An 18349-nucleotide genomic window follows, 5' to 3' on the forward strand; every position below is an offset into this window, starting at 1 on the left:
TAGTGTTGACAATCTCATGTAATTTACTCAATACTGTACTAAAGGGAAGAAGAATGGTTGTGTGGCTACAGAATGGCTGTGAGTGTATCAGTTGTTTACCCTTGTGATGGCATTACTGACTGGTAGCTGTGGGTCACTGTCACTGCCTGGCATCGTGGGAGAGGATTTTGCCGCATATTACTAGCCTGGGAAAAGATTCAAATTCAAAGTATGGTTTCTACTCAATATGTATAGCGTTCACAACATTGTTAGTAGGGGATCATTTGTACATATAATTAATACATAAAAGTCCTGAGATAATTAAGGTTTTAGTTTTACAATATCATAATCCTTCTGTTGCTGAGATAAATTCTCATTATCATGGGTAAAGAGGAGCTCTCTGAATAAGAAGTCTTATGATAAATGCAAAATTTTTCTGTATTTATTAATCATGGCTAAATATCATATGCTGTTCTCAAGATTATAATGAAGGATATTCTGGACTAAAATAGAGTGGGATGATCTGAAGTAAATGCAAAAAATTCCTCAGGTCAAAATTTCAGATAAAATGTGTCAGAATACAGGTCAGTTTATGATAGTGTGGGTAGATATGAATTATGATATAATTATGCTATTAAAGAAATGAAATGAGGCAGCAGGGATCACAATTTCAAGGCAATCAGGTGTCCCACCTTCACAGACAAACAGATATAAGGAATTATGGGGTTTCCAATATCTTCAGCTTTGTCAAAAAAGGAAGATAGGAACATACAGAAACCTCTGTGCAAGTTAATGACAGATAAATGCTCTGTTTTCATTTCTCCTCTTATCAGATTCCCTCAAGTATAGGGATCTGTTTTCCTAAAGATAATGATGATGATAGAAGTTTATAGAGGTCTTTCAATTTCCACTTATTCTAGTAAATTCCTCTTTCCATATTGTTCCTACCAGTGCATATGTTCAATTGTGAAAGTCATGTTAAAATTAGAAATTATTTGCTCAATGAAATAACTTTTACCTATTATCCCCAGTTGTTTCTCTAAAGAATACCAGTCAATGCTACTCCTTTCCATTTATCACCGCCTCAATCTCACTGTAGACTCATTTTATAATCCCAAATATTGTTGAAGTCTGTTGTGTTAAAAATGTATTTAATCTCAACCTTATCCCATACAATGCTTAGTCCCAATGATTACTATATGCCTTTGCAGTGTCAATTCGTACATAATTCTACATATATCAACCCAGGACAATTAGCTAAAATAGTCTGGGTTGCTAGATCATTGACCTGAATGAATCTCTAGAATGTCCAGTATTGAATCCTTATTCCCTACTTCTAATTTGGTTTTTATCTGAAGTAACAATTACAAATCACACTCTGAGTAGAAGGTAAGACAATACATTCTTGATCCCAAATGGAGTTATTGATTCTTTTACTAGAGTTGTCTCCCAATTTCATCTTGGTCAACTCAGTTGTGAATGGTTTTGTTATACAATCAATTGCTCTAATCTAGGACTCATGCTCATTGTCTTTTTTCTCACCTTCTACATCCAATCAATGATTAAGTCCTTTTGGTTCTACCTCCAAAATAGATTGAAAATCCATTCCAGTGATCCCATCCTTGTTCAGGACATCACATCTTTCTCTTTTGGCAATCTTCAAGTGTTTCCTAAATGATCTCTCCATGTCTAGTCTTATTGCCCATTAATTCATTCTCCACAAAGCACTTATCTTAAAACATAAATGGGATTACCACACACTTCTGTTTAAAAACATTCAGTGGTTTCCAGTGGCATTTACAATGAAATCCAATATACTTGTCATGGACTTAAATGCTTACTTCATCTCAATCCCCTCTCCTTTTACTTACTACACTTACTCCACTACACTAGCATTCTTTTATTTCCTTGAACATTCAAGTTCTTCTTTTCTTAAGATCCTAGAAATCCTTTTATACCCACTTTCTCTTTCCATTTCCTCATGTGGTGAACTCACCTTTCATTTAAAGCTTTTAGCTTAAATACCAATTCCTGTCCTCATAATTCTGTATTTCAGAATGTTTTCTGTCATAACACTTAGCAAAGATTTGTTTTGCATGTTTCTTTTTCCCCATTAGATGTGAAATCAGTAAGATAAAAACTTTGTCAGCTCCCCCACTGTGACATAAGTCAGCCATTTTCTTTCTTTCTCTCTTTCTTTCTTTCTTTCTTTCTTTCTTTCTTTCTTTCTTTCTTTCTTTTTCTTCTTCTTCTTCTTCTTCTTCTTCTTCTTCTTCTTCTTCTTCTTTTTAATGTTTATTTATTTTAAGAGAGAGGGAGAGGCAGACAGAGTCAGAGACAGAAGGAGAGAGAGAATCCCAAGCAGGCTCTGTGCTGTCAGTGGACTGAGCCACCCAGGAGCCCCAAGTTAGTCATTTTCATAGCACATAGTAAGTTCCTCATTTTTGGAAATGGAAGGAAAGAGAGAGGAAAAAAAAAGAAGAGGGAGGGAGGTGGTGGGAAGAGGGAAGAAAGGTTGGAAAAGGAATATGTTTGAGAAACAAATATTTGATTTAGCAAAAGAAAGCCAGTTGTTTCTCTAGCTCATATACAATTGATTTTCTAAGATCGCAAATATTTACAGAACATCTGCTACAGCCAGATATTGTGCCAGGAACTAGGAAATATTTCTATTTTGGGGGGGACCCTAATATTACCTTAATAGTTTAATGAAATAAATATATCATTGAATAGGGTAAACAAAAAGAAAAGAAAAAAGAGCATTTTGTATGTACAATTATTTTATTCTCAAGTTAATATTCACTTATATTACCAAAACTTTTATATATTTTTTGCCTTTTTAAAGGATATTCATGCTCTTAGATTATAATTTTATTGCAGTATTCTGTCTTTCAATTTTGAGTTCAAACTATGAATAATAAAACAATCTGTTTATAATTCCTCAGTTGGTATAATTTTCCTTCATGCTGCATGTTAATTACATGTCTTTGAACTTTATTTGTCCCTAAGCTCTGTCATCTCTGTGAAAATGAAGCCAAGTGTATTTAACTGGCATCATTTACTTGTATCAGTGTGTCTCAAATGCATATTTTTCCCTTTAACTAACATTTACCTTCAGGGATACCTTCATAAATTAAATGCTGAAGTACTTGTGTAAACTATGCTGTATTTCAAAGATAAATTCATTAATAAACTTGTTATTTAACTATTTGAAATGGCTAGTGGAAGATCAAACCTATTAATGCTACATAAACTGTACCAATCTTGAAGACACCTTTCTATGGTGTCTGTGTTTTACCTCTGTTTTTCCTGCTCTAAATACCCCACAGAGAACATAATTTAGTAAAAGTGAAAATCACCTATTAGCTTTTAATGAGTACACACACTCCATATTTCATCATCTTTGGCTACCTAAAATAGACAATAAAGTCTGAAAGGGAAAAAAAAAAGAACTGATACAAACCCTATGTTCTCCAAACACATGAAAATAAATGAGATACTACCTTTCTTTTGCTTCAAGGATTTTAATCTATGACCCCTACATTTTTCTCATCAGATTTTTCACTATTATAAAGATTAAAAAAATAACTAATTATTAAAAGCAGCCTATTATAGGGTTTGCTTTTGCACTTCCATTGTTTGAGTTAGGAGTTACTCCGAAGTTAATTAAATGTCCTGTATTATGGACCTAGAGATTTAAAAAGAAATGGTCAAAATTGGACATGTGAATATTAAATTATTGAATTTTCTGTTTTAAATATTTATTTAATTCCATTATGTTTCATTATATCTCTCAAATATTTCAACTATTATGGAGATAATTTTTTGTATTTAAATCAAGATGATTACTTCAAGAGTAAAAAAACAGTTAAAAACCATGCATAATGGGACAATACAATCTATGGAAACATATATACAATTGCATAACTGACAGTTTTAAGGATGACGTAATACTGATTTTTATACTATTGTTACTATCAAGCAAAAAACAGGTATGTGATGCACTTCTGTGTTTGTCATGGAAAATATTGTACATACATATGTCTATATATAAGTCTCAAGGCAAATAAAATCTCAATGTAGTACATACAACAGTATTCTGTTGTTAATCTTTTAGGCTGTATTTATTATGACTGTTATGTGTTTAAGTAATTTATTATACAATATTTTTGGGGGCAAGTAAATGCATTATAATAATAATTTTATTTGAATACTAAACTGTTAGCTTAATTTCTAATGTTTTAATGACTCTGTAGATAATTTATTTTGAAGAGTTTTTTTCACTTAATATATGCTAAAAATTATCATAATACATAAGGGTTAAAGTCAAATATTAATTTTGTTATGCTGCTGAATATTCATTTCAAAATTGTAACTGATGGCCACATAACTGATTATAGCGTGTGACAGACAGTAGATAATACATAAGTACATATCTAATTTTATGAAGTCCTACAAATTGCTTATAAACAGTGACATTAAAGTATTAAATAAATATCAGCATCTTCATATTTATTTATGAATTTTACAATAAAAGTTAAACACAGAACAATTACTATTCTAATGATAAGCTTTCCAGCAAACTATCTTAAACATACAAGAAAATAACAATATCCTTGCAATTTAACAATACAATAGTATTCTTAAAACCTAGAGATCATTACATGTAAAAATTTAAACAATAAATCTTTTATAGAAACCATAGGAAAATTCCTTAGCGTGGCAAAGCAAATATTTCTTTTTTAAAAATATTTATGAAGTAGGACAATAGTCAGACAAGAAACAAACCTACTTGAGAATTTCTATTCATCAAAAGACACCACTAGGAGAGTACAAAGAAAAACCACCAAATGGTTTAATATACAATATAAATATCCAGTGGTATGCAGTAAATGTTTAACAACCAACTCCCCAGAAGAAAAATAAAGCGCTGTTTTTCATGTTTGCCAGTGTGTGTGGTATAAATAAACACTTCTACCATGGAAGATTTTCAAACTATCAAGCAGCTCCCAAAATTCCTGACACTTTAACAGTTGGTCTTGTGAAACAGTTTGAGCCAGCTCTATCACAGAGGATTGAAACAGCTTATCTGGTATATGGTTAAGGAAAAAGGATGCACAGTATGGTATAAAAAGGGCAAGTCTTAGACACTTCAAAAAGGAGAATAGTCATATGACAATCATCACAAATATGACAAATAATCATAAGACGTGTTTGATGCCATAAACCTTCAACATATTCAAATTAAAATATTCCTATAAGCACACTAGAATGGCTAAAAGAGATGGATGCAAAATCCTGTTAGTGAGTATATGGAGCAACTCACTCTCACATCTTGCTTTGAAAATCCCGTATTACCACTTCGGCAGACTATCAGTACCTACTAAAGCAGAACATATGCATATCCTATATATCCAACAAAATTCATGCATGCATTTCCTGCAACACATGTTCCAGATCGACATATAACCACTATTCATAAGAACCAAAGTCTGGAAATGACCCAAATGCTTATCAATGGGATGTAGATCATAATTTGGTACATGAGCACAGTTGAATACCAAACAGCAATGAATATGAGTGCTTTATCACTGCATATAATCTTACAAATGTAATGCTGAGAAAAAGAACCAAAGTAGTAACTACTGTATGACTTCATTAATAGAATGTAAAATAGGAAGTAATCTATCCTTCTAGAGGTCAATACAGTGCTTATGCTCCATGCAAATACTTACGAGAAGTGCACTATGTAGTGGGCTTCAAAGTACGATAATGTTTTATCTTTTATTCTTTATTTTTCTTTTCTTTTTAATGTAAGAGCTGATTATAAGGGTGGGTTCATTTTGTTACAATTCACCAAGACTGTGCATTTAAGATATGAGATGATAAATGATGAGTGTACATTTTTAAAATATTTTGACATATTTTATAAGTCGAATTGACTTATGAGAAAAGTTAATTTGGACATATTTGTAAAATATGTTACAACTTAACAATACGTATCAGGAATAAAATTATTGCTTTATGCATATCCAAATAATGTATTTCACAAAAATGTCTTCCATTATCAACAGAGTCCATTGATACAGAGTCCTGTATCAACAGAGTAGAGCAGTGAAATTCCCCTTGCTTTTATGTGACACTTGTCTTTAATAATCATATGTTGAGTGTCTCAAAAAAAAAAAAAAATGTAACTAAAGCATACGCCTTACATAGCCCAGAGCTGGTCATTGCCTATAATCACTTAAAACTTCTTCAAGATACATTTCAATAATGCTGTATTCCCAAATCAACAAGTTTTACTAATCACTTTGTGTTTCCCAAGACATCATTTACCCGAACATATAAAATATATGACACAAATGCCCATATTATCCCCATTTTATGTATCAGCTACAAGCAGATAAATCTTCATCATGTTCACAATTTAAAAAAGAGATAAACTGAACATTCTTTTATTAAACTTATGTTTATGTTTCTTACATTCTGTAGTAATCAATTATAAATGGAATCCAGATTTACATTTTTAACAAATGTTATTGAATACAATTAACCAAAGTAACTGACAAATTAATAAGGCCCATAAAATCACCTTAGAAGTCACGGGTTATTTTTTTTATCATATCTATTTCCATAGTTATATTTTATTTTCAACTTTATAAAGCTGCAATATCAAGTTTTCCTAGAGGAACCCAATTTTGATAAATCTTGACAGGTGTTAAAATAAGTTTTCCTTTCAATAACTCATTGCCTCTATTCATTGACATCAAATAGACGTTATTATAAAAATTTTTAATATATAAAATTGTCATTCATGTCCAAAGAACTTTTTTCAGAGTTATAAATCTTACCTTTCTGAACAATGCCTTCAAATTCACTTAGAACTTATCAAAGACTATTTCAGGTGACTATATTACTATAATCTAACCAAGAACATAAACATTAGATAGAAAGTATCACATATCAACATTTATGTAAAGGTATCATAAAGTATCAAGGGAACTCTGCAAATTAGCTCTATTTTTACTGGATACCATCAAATAGGGATAATAAAGGGAAAAAACTCAAAAATGAATTTATTAATTATAATCTTACCATAAGCTCACAGGTTAGGAATTCAGAGAAGAGGTTCACCACCCTGAGACCTAGAAAAGTATAACCAAAAATATTTCCATCAGGACTGGCACTGCATTTTAATTCAAGCATCACAAAATGTTAAATAGTGATTCATATTATGAAAAATGTCATTGTATGATTAATTAATATACATATAATTTAACAAATAATTTTGACTACAATATTCGTCTGAAATAGCATTATCATTACTCAGGTCACATCAAACTATTGTGATTTAAGATTAATTACTCTAATTTGAGCTCCTTAATGCAGGATGACAAACAAGTAGAGGATTTTTATTGTCTCCTTTGCTTCTTATGGGACTATGGGTGATGGGCACATCTGCAAGCAAAATTTATTTTGCATATGTTACAGAACTTTAGTTACATTCATTTATACAGCTTCATATATATATATATATATATATATATATATATACACACACACACACACCCATATACACATACACACACTATGCATGTGGGCCACACACACACACATTTACAAATGTAGTTATCATTACTACAAACCTACATTTATCTTTGTTTTTTCTGTTTAAATCAGGGATAATATATAACTTTCCATGATTATAAATATTCTCTAATATTTGTAATTATATATTATATTATTATAATATATTCTATATATAATATATATATAATCCTAATTTAAAAGCTGTATGGTACTCAATAGTTTATTATATACCTTAAATTATTTGATATTTGATTTAACAATAACACTTTATAATATCAATTAATATTATCTTTAAATTGAGTCATTTAGTTACAATCACATGTAACAATGTTTAAAAGTTAATGTGCTTGGCAAGAGCTTTAATATTTTGATGCAGTGCTGACTTACTAATTAACACATATTTATTAAGCCCTTGGATTTGTTTACTTCTAGGCAGATTCTGCTCTAAATGGATAAAAGAATACACTGAAGATTCAATCTTGCTATACGTGAAGAAATTAGTAGCATTTATGAACCTTTTAGAAAACTGAATGACTGGTATATAGGCAGATGCTTTACTGTGTGATGTATCACAATTTAAGTTAATAGAAGAGAGAAACCATAACAGATTGAATCTAGTAGTCAATGTCTTAATGAGTAGTGTTGTTTTTAAGGATAGGTTTTTCTCAAAGTTCTATGCATTGAATTATTCCAACCATTTTCTACTGCAACTGAAGGAAACATAATATAACATAGTTTGTCTCACAAAGGAATATTTAACTCTTAGGAGGAATTATAATATGCAGAAATGATTCTGATACTAAAAGAACCACTTGACGACTGAAATGAAATGTTTCCAGTATCCTTCTGATGAAATGTTAGCGGAAATCAAAATATCACTATCACTGAGGTGTGAACATTCACATTAAAATGTATTATTCTTATTCTGCAAATTGAAATGTACGTGTGCAGTAAAATCTTTAATAATGACTTCTCAGGCTTTCTTGGTGAAAGTCACTGAACTGGGCGCCTGGGTGGTTCAGTCGGTTAAGCATCTGGCTTCGGCTCAGGTCATGATCCCATGGTTCATAGGTTCAAGCCTTGCGTGGGGCTCTGTGCTGACAGCTGAGAGCCTGGAGCTCTCTCTCTCTCTGCCCCTCCCCTGATCGCTCACTCTCTCTCTCTCTCTCACTCTCTCTCTCTCAAAAATAAATACACATTAAAAAAATTAAAAAAAATCCAAAGTCACTGAACTAACTGGTGGCAAGGACTTAACTGCATTCTAAATCTTTGATTCTCAGTCCATTGTATTTCATTCCAGTTATTGGCCATTATCCCAGGTCTCCTTGTTCCCAAGTGGGTAGACACTGCTTCCCAGCCTTCCACAGGTTTCTGTCCCACCCACTCCTTTTACAAATTCCAGTGCACATGGATTAACCATGTGAACATGCTATTCATTCTCTATTGCATTCTGCTTTTATTTTCCCTGCAGGAACAAGGAGTGAGAAGAAGACTTCAAAAGGTCTACTTCTGGGGGCACCTGGATGTCTCAGTCAAACAGCTGATTCTTGATTTTGGCTCAAGTCATGATCTCAGGGTCATGAGACTGAGCCCCACATCAGGCTATGAGCTGAGTGTCAAATCTGCTTGGGATTCTGTCTCACCCTCTCTCTCAAAATAAATAAATAAACATAAAAAAAAAAAAAAGATTTGCTTTCTACTGATACTTGCTAAAGAGGAAGACTTTCCCAAGAACATATTGTGCTCTGAATGCTTATACTTCAAGTCAATCAAGGAATTATATTGAGACCTTCCCCTCTGCTCCCCGTTTTTATCAAGAGGTGCATCCAATTCAATTGGGGGTAAATGTAAAACGGTTACGTGTTAGAATCTACATGTGGCTGAAGCAAAGTATTGCCATTGTGAAATGAATGCTTTGGATACATATATTAAAATTTTTAATTGTTATTACCATTTTATTATTAAATATTTAAAGTCAAGCTTTAAGGTTTCACATTATAATGCAGGAACAATAATTTCCTGTAGCACTATCAGATGCTAGATTACTCCTGCAGGCCCTATGTTGCATATCTGCAATATTAAATTGACAGTTTTAACTGAATAATAGAATTTCAACATAAAAAGCACATAAGGGAATTTATATCTTCCAGTTATATGTAGAATGTTTATCTATATCTGAATGTGAATATTTAGATAATAACAGTAAATCCAAAGGACATCCTTGTTTGGATTATGGACATTGTTATACTGAGTAGATATATTAGGCATTCAGACTATATGTCACTACCCATGTGTAAATTCAGGAATTCCAGAAATTATGTTGAACACATTTGGCTAGTTTTTCTTCAAAGCCAAAGCCGAGCCAGAGAAGTGATTTTAGACACATAAGAAAGCCAAAGCAGAAATATGGTTTACCCAAACTTTATTCTATTTTTACAATGATTTACATGGCCTGACTCAGTCAAGAATACTGAGTATTGAGACATAATTAAAGAAAATAAATGAGAGAGAAAATAAATTTTAACAATATGTGGATAAGATAACTATTTTTTAGGGAAGAGTTTGTAATGATGGATCAGTAATTAAACTATCAGTGACATTGGCACAATGTTAGAGTTTTATCATTGATGCATTTCAGGAAATTTTATTTTAGAGATAAGATTCTAGTAAATAGACTTGATCAGATACACTCCTTTCATTTCTACTACTTGCCCATGTAAGGATAACCATTCTGAAAGAATTTATGCCAAGTGAAGTATGCAGACCAAAGCAAAATTGCACTTTTGGTAATTCTGAAATTCTAATATCTTAAACCTATCATATGCCTACATAGCTGTCAAAGTACTGCAGAAATCTTGTAAAGTTACATTTGAATTAATATTTCTATAATTTAATTAATGTTATTAGTGAATGCATTTATCAGATATGTGACTCAGAGTTTGAAGAAATTCATGGATCAGCATTTCAGATGGTGGTTTTCTCTGATGCTAAAAATAATTAGACAGTGTTCTCTTTTCCTGGCTTGTTCACAGGAATTCAATAGTTTGGAAGGAGTGAGAGGAAGCTGAATTTTAAAATGGTCTGGAAACCTAAAGGTTGTGAAATTATTTTAAATAATTATAAACAATTTTAAATAATAGTAAATAAATTTAAATATTGGTTTGATAAGTTTAGGAAAATCATAGTTAATAAGCAATTGGTAAATAGTACAGTGATAAGATTTCTACACTTTTTGTCGTGTATCCTACATTGATACTCATAAAAGTCTCTTGTATTAGAGATTATTTTCCATATTTTCAGATAAGAGATTGGAAGCTAACAGTTGCTAAATAAACTCCAAAATGTCTTACTGCTAATATATTGTGAAGTCAAAATTCAACCCAACCTTAATTAAGTTCAGAATCCCAATTAGTTCATATATCAGGGTAGGATAATATTAATAGATCTATTTACTGAATATATAGCATATGCCAAGCACTGGTCTTAGTATTTTGTATGAATTAACTAATTTAATTCTTACAAGTGAATCTCTACTTTCTAAATGAACTGAGCTGTCCTTTATTACCCTTTTCTTCTTCTTTGTTTTTTTTTTCTCCTAAACAAAGAGATCCTGGCTTCAGAGACTGTGCTATGAATCATTACATAGTAGTCTCTACATGATAATTGATCATTTTGCAGTATTCTTACAAACGGTATTTCAATGCACATGTTTACATTTTTTCAAGTTTGGCATCACGCACATGTAATTACACATTTAATATGTGTCTACCATCACCTTGGTTGTTGGTCCTAGGTAGTAATAATAGTATTTATTGAATATATACTGTGTCAAGAATTATGCTAAGTGCTATAAATTCATCTCATTTAATCCCTATAGCAGTCCTAACAAGTATTACAGTCACCCTAATCTCATAGATGAGAAAATTACCAGAAAACTTAATAAATGTGCTCAAGAGCACACAGAGTAAGAAAAAAGCACAACTGAGTTTCAAACACAAACTCTCTCATATGATGCAACATAGAGATTCTGATTTTTCTAATGGGAAGAGAGTTGTGAAAGAAATTAGAGGCTCTCTTTTTAGTTCATTTAGAGAGAAACTTAAAACTTCAACTTCTTAAAGTAGAGCTATGACTACACCCTAATTAAAAAAAAACATAAGAATAGCAAATAGTCTTATAACACCATTATATTATGATTAATTGTAGGTAGTTACAGCCCCTCAGTCTCTAGCTCATTAAATGTTAAACTGAAATGATGCATTATTTAGCAGACATGCCGATTTCTAGAATTTTCTGCCAATAAATTCGAGAATGCATGAGATTTTACAAAATATGTAAATTTCATGTAATATATGCACAATTTTGGTAGGGGTTATCAGCAATGCTTACTTGGAAAACCAGATAGCCTTCTATTCATTTAGAAAAATGCAAATAATGTGTAAAAAACAACTTTGAACTCTCACTTCTTTTAAGACTGCCAAGCTTATCATCTCAGAAACACAACTCTTATTATAATTATAGGCAACATGTTTGGGAAAAAAATTGGCTGTTTCAGTGAAACTTGGCATATTACAAACTCTCAATAAATAACTAAAGAATACCTAAGTGGTCCAATAAAGAAATGATTGCAGTTAGGCTCTTAGGAAGAAAACTATCCTGTATTTAGGTAATAGATTTCACCTTACCCCAGTACTATCCATACTTTCTCAATGTCTTTTTCAGTACCTAAATCATTTCCTTCAAAGCATCATTTTTTTTTTTTCAAAGATCTTTTTTTTTCTTAAACTCTAGGAAAATTGGAGTGACAGGCAGTGATGGGTTTGGGGAGTATCAACTCCTCCCATGATTAGATCTATGTAAATATGCCATGTAACTACAATTATGTACATACATATGTGTGTATGTAGTTTATGGAGCAACTATGTGTCAGGCATTATTATATCAGAGTGTGAGGTTAAAGAGATAAACAATACAAATATGGTCTAGTCTCACAGATTTTATATCCAGGTTATTGATATTACATTTAATGATGCAATATTTGGTTGCCACTATCAAAAACCACTAGATACTCTGCTATAATAGTCTATGCACTTTTGAAAGGATTTCTCTTTAGATGTTTCAAATTTCAATCTAATAAGCCTATTAAGTTCAAGAGGGTTTAACACCATGGCAGAACATCATAGTTATCCCCCTATTCATATAATATTGTTTTTAATAAGAGAACCACTGATTTTAGCGAGGTTCATGGCCTTCTGGAATCAGATTATGATCCTTAGACTTGGTGCCATAAGACTAAGTCCTGGAAAAGCATGTATGTGGAAGTGGACTGAGTGACTTCTAGAAAGTGTCACTGAATGTACAAAGTATCCTTGTCCATTTCTCCCATTAATTTCTAGATAGAATGTGGAATAAAGACTTGGAGCTCCTGCAATCATTTTGTATCTGACAGACTGCCCTCACCTCCTTGCTCTGTTAAACTCCCAAGCAGAATACTAAAATGGGAGAAGTCTGGATCCTTACAACAGGGAGTGTCATCTCAAGCTTGGAAGGATTATCTCTTGAGTAAGCAAGAAATGAACTCTATAGAGACAGAAACTAGATTGGGGTTTTTAGGGACCAAGGAGTGAGAAGATGGGTACAGAATTTCTCTTTCGAAAATAAAAACATTCTAAAATAAGATAGTGTTTGTACAATGCCAAATATATGAAACCCAATAAAGTGTTCCCTTTATTTATTTTTAAAGTGTTCCCTTTAAAAAGTTATACAAAAAATGAATTTTATGGTATGTGATTATATCTCAATAAAAATGTTATTAAAAGTGTGTGTGCCTTGGGGCGCCTGGGTGGCGCAGTCGGTTAAGCGTCCGACTTCAGCCAGGTCACGATCTCGTGGTCCATGAGTTCGAGCCCCGTGTCAGGCTCTGGGCTGATGGCTCAGAGCCTGGAGCCTGTTTCCGATTCTGTGTCTCCCTCTCTCTCTGCCCCTCCCCCGTTCATGCTCTGTCTCTCTCTGTCCCAAAAATAAATAAACGTTGAAAAAAAAATTAAAAAAAAAAAGTGTTTGTGCCTTATATCATCCTGTTAGCTTAATTTGATCTATATAATAATTTGAATACATTTTACTGTGCTAGAAAATTGCATGGCATATTCTTTGGGAACTCAAATTCAGCTGAATTTATTAATTTCCTACTACACACTACCATGTTTGTAGAGATTGGGGGAAATAAAAATAACAATACAAAAAAAAATCTGTCTTCCATAATCTACAACCTACTGAGGAAAGAGGCTATTCCTGAATTAAGTAACACCATGACCAAATATTTACCATCCAGGGCTTCTGTGAGGATTTTATTATATGCTGGGAAGTTATTTGAAAACTACTTAATAACACAATTCATGATTAGAAAAACAAAAATTTGCCAATAAGCATTATATGCTGATATTTGTGTTGGCAGTGGTGCCTTTGATAACTTTGTAACTAAACGAGTATGTTTTGAAATTGTGCTTATAAGGAAACCAAAATGTTAAAAAAACACTAAACAAAGTTTTATCCTTGAAAAAAGTATAAAAGTACTGATTACAAATATTTCTGGTTTCAAAGAAACAACATTAAACAATCCGTTTTGGTGGTGGGGATTTAAAACTTTTAATCTAAAATGTATAGATCCTTATGTTTGATATTTTGACTCAGACATCACTAGTCTGAAAAACTCCTCTCCAAATTATTCAAAACACCAAACTTTTATAAAAAATGTTTCCATGGGGCGCCTGGGTAGCTCAGTCTGTTGAGCGTCTGACTTCGGCTCAGGTCATGATCTCAGGGTCTGTGAGTTCGAGCCCTGCATCGGGCTCTGTGCTGACAGCTCAGATCCTAGATCCTGCTTTGGATTCTGTGTGTCTCTCTCTATGCCCCTCTCCTGCTCATGCTCTGTCAAAACTAAATAAACATTAAAAAAAAATGATTCCTGTTGGGGACATCTAGGTGGCTCTGTCAGTTAAGCGTCTAACTCTTGATTTCAGCTCAGGTCATGATCTCACAGTTCGTGAGATCAAGCCTCACACCTGGCTTTGTGTTGACAGTGTGGAGCCTACTAGGGATTCTCTCTTCCTCTCTCTCTATCCCTCCCTTGCTCCTGCTCATTCTCTCTCTCTCTCTAAAAATAAATTAATAAACTTAAAAAAATGTTTCCTGTTGAGGCACCTGGTTGACACAGTCAGGGGAGCATGAGGCTCTTGATCTCAGGGATGTGAGTTCAAGCCCCACATGGGTGTAGAGATTACTTAAATAAATAAAACTAAAAAAAAAATTGTTTCCTGTTGTGTGGATATGATTGGCAACAGTAAAATCAAACTATAAATGGATACACAATAAAAAGATCCTCCAAACTTTTCATGAATGACACAATCATAATTTTCTGAAGTTGACATTCAGCCACACTAATTTGTAGTGTTCAAAAAATAATATCATCATAAAAGTTGGAATTCATTCACTATATTGTACACCTGAAACTAACATAGAGTGTATGTTAACTAAACTGGAATTTAAAATAAAATAAAGTAAAAAGAGAAAAACGTTGCCATGCTATACATACCTACACATTTGAGAAGAAATGTAAATTAAGTGTAACTCTAGCATCATATAATGATTCTTTAGTTACTGGAGATGATTATACTGGAAAATCTGTAAGAATGTGTGAAAGTTCACAGGACTGGTTTAACCTTTATGTGAATTAATTGGTTACTATAGCAACATTAATTTTTGTCTCACTTCAACTGTTGCAGAAGCTTGAATCAGCTTTGGAGATTCATTCAGTCCTATATTCATTGGAGATATACCCAGAAGTGGGATTTCTGGATCATATGGTCATTCTATTTTTAATTTTTTGAGAAACTTTCATCTTATTTTTCATAGTAGCTATATCAACTTACATTCCTACCAGTGGCACACAAGGATTCTTTTTCCTCCCTATTTTTGCCAACACATGTTGTCTCTTGTCTTTTTTAATATAGCCATTGTAACAAGTGTGAGGTGATATATCAGTGCAGTTTGATTTTCGTTAGTAATGTTGAGCATCTTTTCATGTGTCTGTTGGCTATTTGTAGATCTTCCTTGGAAAAATGTCTAATCAGCTCCACTTCCTATTTTCTTTTATTTGAGAGAGTGTGTGTGTGTGTGTGTGAGTGGAGGAGAGGGGCAGAAGGAGAGGAAGAGGAAGAGGGAAAGGGAAAAGGAGTTGGAGGGAGGGAGGGAGGGAGAGAGAGAGAAAGAGGGAAGGGTAAGGGAAGGGGGAGGGGGTGGAAGAGGGAGAGAGAGAGAGAGAGAGAGAGAGAGAGAGAGAGAGAGAGACTTAAGCAGGCCCCACGCTAAGTGCAGAGCCCAAAGCTGGGCTTGATCCCACAACCCAAGGATCATGACCTGAGCTGAAATCAAGAGTCAGATGCTCAACTGACTGAGCCACCCAGACATCCCTCCTCTGCCTATTTTTAAATTTTATTTATTTATTTTGAAAGAGAGAGAGAGAGAGAGAGAGAGAGATTGAGTAGGGGAGGGTCAGAAAGAGAAGGAGAAAGAGAATCCCATGCAGGCTCTGCACTGTCAGCACAGAGCCCGATGTGGAGCTCAAACTCATGAACTGTAAGATCATGACCTGAGCTAAAGTTGGATACTTAACCAACTGAGCCACCCAGGCACCGCTGCCTATTTTTAGATTAGATTTGTTTAGTTATGTTTATCAAGTTATATGAGGTCTTTATATATATGGGATATTAATCTCTTATCAAATAAATGGTTTGCAAATATTTTCCCACTATGTAGGTTGCCTTTTCATTTTGCTAAGGGCTTCCTTGGCTGTGCAGAAGCTTTTTAGTTTGATGTAGCCCCATTTATTTATTTGTTGCCTTTGTTGCCTTTGCTTTGGGTGTCACATCCAAAAAAAAAAAAAATAGTTGCCAAGACTGAGGTCAAAGAGCTTGTAGTGAATAAAGGAAAGCCTCAGGTATGCTCTGAATGGAGGCTATTAGCATGGAAAAGCTGGAGTGGGCTAACTGCAAGGAGAATATCCTATGATTGGTTTGGGGAGCATATTTGGCTTTCTCTGGTTTGTTAGCAGATAGAAGTACGAGGTAAGGAGTGGGGACTGAAAATGAAGGAAATTGGCTGTCATTCTCCTGAAAATGTCCTGCACTTACTAGATTTCCCTGACCATTCAGAGCCAACTTCTGGAGAGGTTGTAATTTGTCTTTCTAGCCTTACTGGTCAAAGTTCTATTATCATATATGGTCTGGCTGTTGTCTATTTGTTTATTAGTCTTGCATACCTTACTTTTCGTTTTCCCCTCCAATCATAGGAGCATCCCTCCACTTAGCCACTAGTTATATTTTATACTGCCTTATGTAGCCTTGATGACAGATTGTTTAAACCTCCCATCATCAAAGAAGAATATTTGAGAAATATATATACATTCAATAAATATTTAATACAATAACAAATCTAATATAATTGCCATAGTGGGAATTATTATGTGATTATGAGTATGTAGTGAAGTTATAATTATATCAGTTGAGTTTTGTATACCAAAGCATTTGTTATTTTTAATGTTGAAGATATTTTATTAAACATTTTTATTTCTTCTAGTTGTTGATTGCTCAATATGAAACTTATACAGAGTACATTAAATATATTTTAATTAGTCTCAGATACAACATTATTTCTCACAATTCTGTGAGGCAAAATACATTTTTTTCAACTTCTTAATACCTGGTTTCTTTCTTTTTTTAATAAAAAAATGAACATTTGCATATTTCTATACCGCTTTTACTAGATAGCTTGAACATTGATAAGTGAAAGGGATTAGTCAGATACCATGTAAGTTTATAACTTTGTTTACATTTGTTGGCTATTCTGACATATGCCTATTAAAAATAGAGGGAAAAATATTTTGGTTAACATAGCTCCTTAATCTCCGATTTCACTAGCATAGCATACTTATTCCATTTTATTAGCATCTGAAGAAAGATTTAGCCACAGATTTCTTCTTCCTGATCAATTATGAGTGTTTACTAAGTATCTATTATATGTCTAAATACAATATCAGATATTAGGAAATATAAAGCATTACCCCCACTTATGATATTTAGTTAGCGAGCCCAGTGTACCATATCAATGTTAAACAATAAAGGAAGAGGAAATGTACATGTATATAGAAGACAAAATATATGGTACAAATATAATAATTGTACATAGTGGGAAAAGGAAGAAAAAACAGATCTTCCTTTAGAGGAAGACAAACCTAGAAACAGATTCAGGCTGTATCAAACCTAGGATTAAAGTTTCATTGTATGACATCTGGCAAGTTATTTGACTTACTGAGGCTGCAGTAATAACAATTATAATTGACAATAATAATAATAATGATAACAAACAAGAATTACAGGTGTTCTAGAATTTTTCATACACTAGTCAATTTAACTAATCCTCCTAACGACCCAAAGTAGCAGGGCACTTCTCTTATATTCTATTTTATAGATAAATTAACTGAGGAACAGAGCAGCTAAATAACTTGCCCAAGGGCAGAGATCTAGTTAGGAGAGGAGTCTGCTAACAACAAATTCTTGTATTCTATTAGAATTTATATGGAGTAATTTACTTGAATTGGCCACTATGGTGACCGATTCTTGGTAGCTGCTCCACAAACATTGGTTTGCTTCTTTCCAATTGAGTATAAGTTATTACAGTGCCTCTCAAACTTCAGAACACACCAGAATGGCTCAGTCATCCAAAG

At 33.0% G+C, this 18349-nt stretch overlaps 1 protein-coding gene across 47 annotated transcripts in view; it reads right to left on the reverse strand.

The window, feature by feature from the left end:
- Nucleotides 1-18349, reverse strand: part of PTPRD (protein tyrosine phosphatase receptor type D) — a 2239943-nt gene that overhangs the window by 1208371 nt on the left and 1013223 nt on the right. For all 47 annotated transcript variants that reach the window (XM_045470157.1, XM_045470168.1, XM_045470171.1 and 44 more), the window contains one exon: nucleotides 7075-7124. The gene's annotated coding sequence lies outside the window, so the exon portion shown is untranslated. The remainder of the gene's footprint in view (nucleotides 1-7074; nucleotides 7125-18349) is intronic.

This window comes from Leopardus geoffroyi, chromosome D4 (assembly GCF_018350155.1).
Source record: "Leopardus geoffroyi isolate Oge1 chromosome D4, O.geoffroyi_Oge1_pat1.0, whole genome shotgun sequence".
Classification (NCBI taxonomy): Eukaryota; Metazoa; Chordata; class Mammalia; order Carnivora; family Felidae; genus Leopardus; species Leopardus geoffroyi.